The following is an 8,873-nucleotide window of genomic DNA, read 5'->3' on the forward strand; positions in this document are numbered from 1 at the left end:
TCTCTTTCTAAACAAAAGAACATTTTCTGATATTGTCCAACTACATATGAGGAATTGTAGTGGGCCTGGAGTTGTCATGGTTATTGCAATTACAGACTTCATTTAAGGATCCCACAAAACCCGTGCTGATGTTTCTTTGTATACTGGAACAAAATGTCCACAGTTGAAATTTCTGCGTAAACAACTTTAAATTGCACAATTAATAAATGTAGCGACATCCCAGTACACTTACTAAATATAAAAGGAGTGGCAGCTGGCATGAGGTGGTGGCCGCACTATGCTGCCATCTGTCCGGTTAGCCATGGCTCTGTTCATAGGAATTCAGGCCCTATTTTCAGCTCTCTCTTCTTTAAACAAAACATTCACATAAGCACTAAAACATTCACAGTAATAGATTAAGTAATAAAAAAATGAAAACATAATAGTATTATCCAAGATTAGAAATAATTACTGTATACATAATACATGTGCTGTGGTTAGGCTGAAGCAGCATCAGCAAGGGTGTTGCAGGAAAATGCGTAAGGTTGTTCTATACAATCACAGTCTCTTCTGTAACCTTCATAAATACCAATGAATCAGATACTGTAAGTGTGATTGGGAGTACATGAGGTGAATACACATACACTATTTGTGTTGTCCGTCAGGCAGGGCCGGGCCGAGGCATAGGCTGGAGAGGCTCCAGCCTCAGGGCGCAGTGTAGGAGGGAGCGCCGAATTCATTCAGCTGTCATTCCTAATTGTGTTTGAAGCAGAAAGAAATAAGAAAAGGGGATACATGGCAGTGACTGTAAGCCAGATAACTAGATATTAAGGTGTTAGGGAGGTTGTGGGCCCTTTGGCACCTCTTAGTCTAATAGCAATCAGTGTGTGATGGCTGGGGTGGGAGGGATGGAGGGGCGCACTTTGGTGTCTCAGCCCTTGGGTGCTGGAGGACCTTGTCCCGACTCTGCCGTCAGGAACGAGTGCCATATACTGTTGACATGTCACCCTGGTATACTAGAGCAATGCCTACTATTACTCTGGGGGGAAGGGATGATAGTGGGGTGCACAATTTAGTGGGTCCTGGTGGATGTTGTATGGAGAGGAACTGGATCTTTAAGCAACCTTGGTGCGTACCTGTACTCATGCTGGATTCTTAGCTGAGAAGGCCACTAAGGGCTACCTTAGATAGATAAAAAATATTTAATGTAAGGTAGTCTAATGACTAAGCACCACAGCTTGGTGCATGTAGTGCACCGCATAGCGCCTGGTATCGGCATGGCTATAGCTGCAATGCTATAGTCTGGGGCCATGTACTAGTAATTTGGGTGCCAGCAATAGCTACGACTCAGAGGGGGAATAGTTTTTAATACCACTGGGAATTTAAGGGGCAACATAGTCAGCCCTGCGCCTAACTTCCCAGCGGCATAATAATATGTATGCCCATAATAATATACCTCATACATTGGTGCCCCTCTATTTTGCAGTCCTCACTTTGCCTGATCTTCACCATCTCCTTCATGGAAACAGTTGCTGTCACTAGTCTATTGCATTCCTTTAAGGTGGCCATACACTCGTTAGATTAGCAGCAGATAGATCATCAGATAGATTTCTGATCTATCTGATGTGTTTAGGAATTATTTTTTACTAGGAACAGATTTCCAATAGATTTCAGTATGAAATCTATTAAAAATCGATCTGATGGTATTTTTTTGCCATCAGATTTCCATTAGGTCCAATGCAAACTGCAAACTGATAAGCCATCTCAACAGATCGACCCAGATTTTCCATCATGTCAGATCGATTGAAATCAATCGAAATCGGCCACAAGTCAATCAATCGATTTCGATCGATCGGCCGCTAATCGGCTGAGTGTATGGGCCCCTTAACCCTGAAAATTCCACTCCTAAACAGGCTGTCCACAAGGCAATGATGTCACCTGATGTAAACTTTCACAGCTTCAGAAAAGTCATGGATGGGCTTGTGTGTCAGAACATCAGTGGCCACCAGTGCTGGTCGTAATGGAAAAATCTACGCTTACGGATCATTACGCGTAATTTTACGCTATTACGCATTATGCAATTACGGTTACGGCGTAGGAAATTATCTACGGTTCATCACTGTAATTACGCGTTAACTTACGCAGTTACGCGTAAGGATACCGTAATGTATGCGCTTACACTACGATGTTACGCGTAGTGCCGTAATACCCATTAATGCGTATTTTGTGACGCATACGGACGATGTGTACGCAATAGCCGTCAATGTGACAGCTATTGCGTACATATCATTTGTATGCGTCAAAACGTACGCTTATATACTGAAGGGCGGAAGAAGATACTATTGGTTGCTTAGGATGTTGACTGATTGGCTACTCTTAGAAAAGGGAAGTTTTTACGTTAGTAATTACGCGTAAAATTACGCGTAAGTCTTCGTAAAATTACGCATACCTAGCAATTACGGTAGACAGTGTAATTACGATATCACTCAACTCCTTACGCGTTAATATTTACGCGTAAGACCGTAAGTTACGCGTAACGCTTATGCGTAAATTTACATTGAATTACGATGCGTAATTACGCTCATGCGTAATTTCGGCCCAGCACTGGCGGCCACTAGTAACTCCAGCAACCATTGCAGCTCTTAACAATTGGAATTTCAGATGAATATACATTGTCATTAGAGCTACAGCTTTAAGGCTATGTTCCCACCTGTAGCCACATCGTGTGCGGCCAGCGGGACCAGGCAGTGTAGTGTCCGCTCTGATGGTCCGGCTGTAGCCCGGAGCAGATGCGGTACCTCCATAGACTATATAGAGAATGCATCCACCAGTACGGGGATTATCGCAGACTGCACAGAAGTGTGGTCCGCTTACTGCTTAGGAACTCACGGATCCGATGCAGGCTGACAAGTGGGAGCAGCTGCTACATATAAAATAGGAGCCGTTCACTGTCAGTTTCATGATGATGCTGGGTGCATTTTCCTGTGTGAAAACCTTGTTATAATGAAAGTAATTGCAGCTATGGCATAACACACCAAATGCACACATAACACATTGCATGATACTCTGATTACATGATACACATATTGTGACCTGGCTCTTAGAAAAAAACTCTTGGTCATTGTCAATTGTGAAATAAAAGATTGTGGGAAGCAGACCAATGCCTGAATAATGCCATTTGCTAAACTGGCATGAGCTGAGGCTTTTATAAGAGAAATGTTTCTCCACTGATGATCTCGTATCTACCCAAGTAATTTGTTTATGCTCTTTGAGCCATTCCACTTTTCAGAAAAATGTTTGGTGTACTGCTCTTACATATCAGGGCTGGTTGAGACGGGCTTCTGAACCAGTATCGGTGGCATACTTTTCTGCAAGCGAGCAGAAAAGCATTTGGTAACCTGTGGCACTTCCAGTCATTCGCTCGCTGCGTCGCGTTTTGACCGTGCAGGAGGACATGGAAGTGGCGAGCATAGCCGATCCTGAAACCTTGATGCTACATGTAGCATCCATGACGAAAAAAGGTGCTGCATTTGTGCGAACAAAGAGAAATGAAGGTACCAAACTTCAAAAAGTGCTGTCCATTCATTTGAATGGACATCACTTGAGCAACGAACATCTCGACCGTCCTTTAACGCCCCTGTGAACCGGCTCTAAATAAAGGTTTTGTTTTTTTTAAAGTTGACATATAATCAAAAGTATGCACCGCAAAACTTCATAATTAATATTGGGAGGTACAAATATCACCCTTAGTAATCCTGTAACAGCGTGTACAGCATTAAAGGGAACCAGAAGTGACAGGAATACGGAGACTTAACTCCCTTATAAACAATACCAGTCATGCTGAGCTTTAGTTTAGGTATTAGTTTCTTTTCGGTCACACACCTGCAACAAGCATATAGCCTCTACTGGCCAGACCAGAGTCAAAGCATCTGATCTACATGCTCATTCTGGGACAGTGACTTAACCTCCTTGCCGGTTATCCCGAGCTGAGCTCGGGGTAACCTGCGCAGGAGGATTGCTCAGGCCCCGCTGGGCCGATTTTCACAATTTTTTTTTATTGCACGCAGCTAGCACTTTGCTAGCTGTGTGCATAACTCGATCGCTGCCGCTCGTCGCCAATTTGCCGCGCTCCCCCCAGACCCCTTGCGCAGCCTGGCCAATCAGAGCCAGGCAGTGCTGAGGGGTGGATCGGGACTCCCTCTGACGTCACGTCTATGACGTCATCGTGATCGTCGCCATGGCGACGGGGGAAGACATGCAGGAAATCCCGGTTTTAACAGGATTTCCTGCTTGCGATCGGAGTGGGTGGGGGGATGCCGCTGCTCAGCGGCTATCATGTAGCTAGGGGGCAAGGGGGTTAACCACCTTAGCGGTATGGACGAGCTCAGCTCGTCCATTACCGCCAGAGGGTGCCGCTCAGGCCCTGCTGGGCCGATTTTGATCAAATAAAGAGCAGCACACGCAGCCGGCACTTTGCCAGCCGCGTGTGCTGCCCGATCGCCGCCGCTCTGCGGCGATCCGCCGCGAGCAGCGGCGAAAGAGGGTCCACCCAGCCGCCTGAGCCCTGCGCAGCCGGAACAAATAGTTCCGGCCAGCGCTAAGGGCTGGATCGGAGGCGGCTGACGTCAGGACATCGGCTGACGTCCATGACGTCACTCCGCTCGTCGCCATGGCGACAGGAGAAGCCAAACACGGAAGGCTGCTCATTGCGGCCTTCCGTGTTACTTTTGGCCGCCGGAGGCGATCAGAAGAACGCCTCCGGAGCGCCATCTAGTGGGCTTTCATTTTTATTTAAAAAAAACCCTCATGCAGCTGCCCTGGCGATCTTAATAGAACGCCAGGGTGGTTAAAGAGGAACGGTCGCGAAAATTTTAAACACATACAAATAAGAAGTACATTTCTCCTAGAGTAAAATGAGCCATAAATTACTTTTCTCCTATGTTGCTGTCACTTACAGTAAGTAGTAGAAATCAGACATTACCAACAGATTTTGGACTGGCCCATCTTCTCTTAGGGGGGTTCTCAGGGTTTTCTTTATTTTTTAAAGCACTTAGTGAAAGTGCAGTTGCTCCGTTCATCTGCCAAAATAGTGTGCAGCGAGCAGGGAGGCTGGCCAGCATCTTTGTATTAATCATTTTCAGGGAATGTTCTTATAAAGAATAAAGGCCATGCTGAGAATCCCCTATAGAGAGATGGACTAGCCCAAAATCTGTCAGTAATGTCAGATTTCTACTACCTACTGTAAGTGACAGCAATTTAGGAGAAAAGTAATTTATGGCTCATTTTACTCTGGGAGAAATGTACTTCTTATTTGTATGTGTTTTAAATTTTAAGATTTTCGCGATGGTTCCTCTTTAAGTGACGCCAAGGACTTATACACATATTGCTTTTTGCCCAATGGACTCATACGATCAATATCGATTTAGAGAGGAATCAATTCTGTCCATGGACAGCAGAACTATTTTTTTTCCTTGCTGGAATCTATTGAAAATCAATTGAAGCACTACATTACGCCAACAGTTTTTCCACATCTTTGTAGCTGAATGGTTTACATACACAATACATCTAAAATACATCTTTATGGCCTTAATACAGAATTACAAAACCTGCAATGAAAACCTCTTTTCGAATTCCAGTTTGCCCATATACTGTAAGTTTTCCTACCTGTCTTTGGGCCTGATGCATGTAATATTGCTGTGCACAGACAGCACCTTGCAATATTACCCTTATTTCCACAAGTTATGCTATTAGAGAACCCCGCAGTAGCGCAACCATTACTACGGTAATGAGCATTACTAATGGTAGCCCTCATTACTAACGAGCATTACTTTATCAAAGGTCACACTACTCGAGCACCGTGTGTCGCGCTAATGGCATAACTCTCTGCACTTATTGGTGTAAGTAAGGGTAATATTGCTGTGCGGTGACTGCACAGCAATATTACCGCTGTTACGTGCATCAAACCCTTTGTCCCTAAGTAACATCATCTGTGTAACAAATCACAATTCCTGTCAGGTCATAGCCCATTTTGCACTGGTAGAATAGTTACGCTATATCCTGTACAGAGGGAGCTGCACATGGAAGTAAAAAAGAGTATTCTGTTCCTTAGGAGTAGTGTAGTTGTCCGCCAGGGGAGGTGACTTATGGTCAGAAGGATAGATCAGGTGTAAGTGGATCTGGCTGGGAGGATAGATAAGGGTAGGTAGAAAAGAGAACTATGAGAAGTGAAGAGACGCATGATCAAGCCTAAAAAGAGAAAGAGGCTATGACTGTGGCAAGGAAGAGGGTTTTGGTGGCAGGGGGATTGGAAAATGTAACTAACCGGGCATCAGTTTGAGCAACAGCTGCATGGTTTTGTAGTGCTTTGAGCTATAAAAAAACTTACTATTGAAGTGGTGAAGGCATTTCCTAGAAGTGTTGAAGTGGACCTGAGACAAGGGGGAAGAAAAGTTTTATACATACTTAGGGCTTCCTCCAGCCCCCTCCGGGCAGATTGGTCTCTCGCCATGGTCCAAAGCCTCCTACATCTCCCGGTAGCAGCCCAGTTCTCCGCGGCCAGTCGGGCGTATTACGTATGCGCGGCCCAGGCACGTGCACCCTAATCCACCCCCCCTCCTGCTCCCATCGTTGGGAGCACTCTGCGCCGACTGATTGAGAACTTCCCAAGTATGTATAACATTTTGCTTCCCCCTCGTCTCAGGTACACTTTAAGATATGTGATGATTCATATTCCATTATACAACTTATTCACTGATCTAGAGTCATGTGACAATGTTGTCTGTTTGTTAACCAGGAAGTGTTAAAGTTTACTCAGAGAGAAGAAAAAAAGAAAAGAGAACAGTGAGTGTTCCTGAGAGAAACCAACGCATGGTGTCTGTGTGCAGTTTATTCTCCGTCAGAGATCTGCTGTAACTTACAAGATAAGAATAGAAAGCAGCATCAGGCCGGTTATCCCATCTCTTAAATCAAAATAGCAACATAAAGCCTTGTACACGGGCTAGATCAGTGATAGCTAGACCGAGTGCCCAAACTAGAACCCAAAACCCCCTTATTTATTGTCAAGTGCCAACACAGCGATGTAAGACCACTGTTCACACTGCACGCTTGTCAGGCAGTTCAGCCTGCTGACCATAAGCGCCTTTTGGTTGCAATTAGATGCAGCTGAATGGCAGCGTTTGTAAGCCCAAACTTGTTATCGTTTTGACACGCAGTGACATTACATGGTGGCAAAAAACTGCTACATGTTGAATCTGAGCATGGCTGCGCTCAGATGTGACTTCATGGGGGCGCCGCCTCTTCACCACCTGAATACTATACCCAGTATATGTAGCTAGATAATTCATCCTCATATTGGAAACCAGAAGATTCCCCCTAGTATAGGTTGCCAGATGCTGCCAATATAGGTCGCCAATTGATTACCCCCCCCCCCCCCCGTATAGGTAGCAAGATGACCACCCACCCCAGTATAGGCAGCTAGATGATCCCCCCCCAGTATAGGTAGACAAGATACTCCTACCCTCAAAGGCAGCCACATGACTCCCTTAGTATAGGTATCTACATATCCTCCCATTATAGGTAGTGAAATAAACTCCTCCCCCTCCCCCCAGTAAAGGCAGCCAGATAACCCCCCCTCATGCAGAGTGCGCAGCAGAGGGATGAAGTAACTCGCCTCTCAGGCATCCACAAGGATGCACATGACACTTTTTTCTTCTCCAAGGTGTTCCGTCTCTGTGGTGCAGCACCACCTGTCACATACAGTAATGACAGGAGACGCTGCATCCGAGATGGAACACCTGGGAGAAGGACAGCAAAAGCTCGATATACAGAGGCGCCAGAGTAGAGTAAAACGTTTTAAAAACCGTTTAAAAGCAGAGGGGGATGTTAGGGTGGACTTACCTCCCTCTTACAAAAAGGAAAACTCACTCGAGTCTCGATAAAACAGAATTGACAAATAATTTATTCAACTCCACAAATGCAACGCGTTTCACGGGCGTGACCCCGCTTCCTCAGGCAAAAATGGGAGCACAACTCAGTGGGTCAAGCAGTAGGTTTGAGCGCCTCTCCCACTGCAACTTCACCTCAAAACTGGCAACGACGCGTGTGTCCACAGGGTGAGTTCCGAATTCCCCCTCTGGCACATGTATCAGAGGTCTGCCAACACTGCGCTACCGTAGATGGTTCTTGGTTACTAGAAACTTAGCATATATATGGTGGCCACTGACCCTTCCTGAGTCGCCAACAAGTGATCTGCTTGTAGGATCATCTCAGTCCCAGGCTGAGGGCATTGTTCTCCTATTTACCCAGTCCATGCTGTAGTGCGGTACACTGTCGTCCTTCTTCCTCCCTCCATAACAACAGAAGTAGCAGCCCCTCTAGTCATCTTACGTGTGTTCGAGGCTTTAAACTTTTTCTGTTGAAGAGTCAGTGGTTTGTACACTTGTACGAGAACTGTCACCTGGCAGGGATCAGAACTTAATCCACTTTGGTGATAAACCTGGGTACACACGGTACAATTTTCCATCAGATCGACGGATTGAACGGATAATTTCCAACCGGTCCGATTTCGATCAATAACGCGATCGATTTTGGGTAGTTTAAGCAAAATCGATTGACTTATCAATATGGAGCAATCTGGATGTCTACACACGATGAAACTTCTTATCAGATCACCTGTGGATCTGATGGGAAACTGTACCTTGTGTACGAGGCTTAAGGCTGTACAGATGCATTGTTTGCCCATAGGCAGGGGTGAGGAAGAAAACAATGCCCTCATCCAGCACTCCACACCAAGGGGGTCCGGGGCCGTCACACACCAGATTCTTGACAGAAGGGGCCCTGACTGGCCACGAACCATTTGTCTAGCATATGTATGAGGCTTTATGCCCAGTACACAC

Source organism: Hyperolius riggenbachi, chromosome 1, assembly GCF_040937935.1.
Source record: "Hyperolius riggenbachi isolate aHypRig1 chromosome 1, aHypRig1.pri, whole genome shotgun sequence".
In the NCBI taxonomy this organism is placed as follows: domain Eukaryota; kingdom Metazoa; phylum Chordata; class Amphibia; order Anura; family Hyperoliidae; genus Hyperolius; species Hyperolius riggenbachi.